The following is a 1,227-nucleotide window of genomic DNA, read 5'->3' as shown; positions in this document are numbered from 1 at the left end:
CCTTGCTACTACCCGCTCAACTCAGAGCCAGTGGAATAACCACTACTGCGGCTACTACCCAGGCGGGTGTTTAACAGGTCAACCTGGAGTGAGTAGATTCACCACTACTGCCGCTACTACCCAGACGTCACAATCTCTGACATGGAGCAAGTGGGACGAACCACAACCCTTGCTACTACCCAGGGTCTCAATCTCTCTCCTGGAGCAAGTGGGATGAACCACAACCCTTGCTACTACCCAGGATCTCAAAACATACCTTCGTTCAGTTTCGAAGTAATCATCACTATTATCAAATCTCAAACATTAACCTGGAGCAAGCGGGACGAACCACAACCCTTGCTACTACCCAGGATCTCAAAACATACATGTATTCAAAACTCCATAATTAAACTCATTTATCATAAACATCCTTTCCCGTCTCATACCCGGAGCAAGTGGACAACGCCACTGCCTACTACTCGGGGTCACACATCACATTTCAACCTTTTTCATTGTTATCCGTGTAACACATTCATTCATTAATCATATATGCATTTATACTCAGCCATAAACAATAATGGCTTTGCCGTAACTCGGCAATAACTCAGCCATCCGGCCCATGGTTCAATCAAGAACTGGCCATTTATCAACAAATATAGTCCTTCGGCTCATGGCATACACGGTACTCCCACCGTCATCCTCCATATCTCATATAATCATCTTTAATCATCATTGATCATAACTTTTCCCCTTGCTTCACTCGCAAGTTACCACATCCCCTAGCTCCTATCTCATTGCTAGGCATATCATAATGATTTAATACATAAGGGATGTGATCGGAGGCTTAGAAGTATGAGATTTGGCTTTAAAAACTCAAAAAAACATCCTTGGCATGAAAACAGGGCCACGCGTACGCGCACTCCACGCGCACGCGTGGATGGCCAATAACTCATCGACGCGCAAGCGTCATACGCGCGAACGCGCGGGTTGAAAAATATCCGAACGGCGCGTAAGCGTCAACCACGCGTACGCGTGGGTGCTCTTGCGCCCAGGCACAAAACTGGCACAACTCTGGCATAACTCTCTGGAAAATAGCTGGGCATATGGTGCAGCGCATCGACGCGCCCGCGCACACCACGCGCATGCGTGGATGGTGCTTTCTAGAAGAACGGCGTGCACGCGCCAAGTGCGCCTACGTGCATAGGGTCGTTCTGCTAAAAATTTTCTAAGTTAAAAGCTGCAGAATTC

The sequence above is a fragment of the Arachis ipaensis genome, chromosome B9, assembly GCF_059453495.1.
Source record: "Arachis ipaensis isolate K30076 ecotype BB chromosome B9, ASM5945349v1, whole genome shotgun sequence".
Lineage (NCBI taxonomy): Eukaryota > Viridiplantae > Streptophyta > Magnoliopsida > Fabales > Fabaceae > Arachis > Arachis ipaensis.
This window is presented reverse-complemented; position numbering follows the sequence as displayed.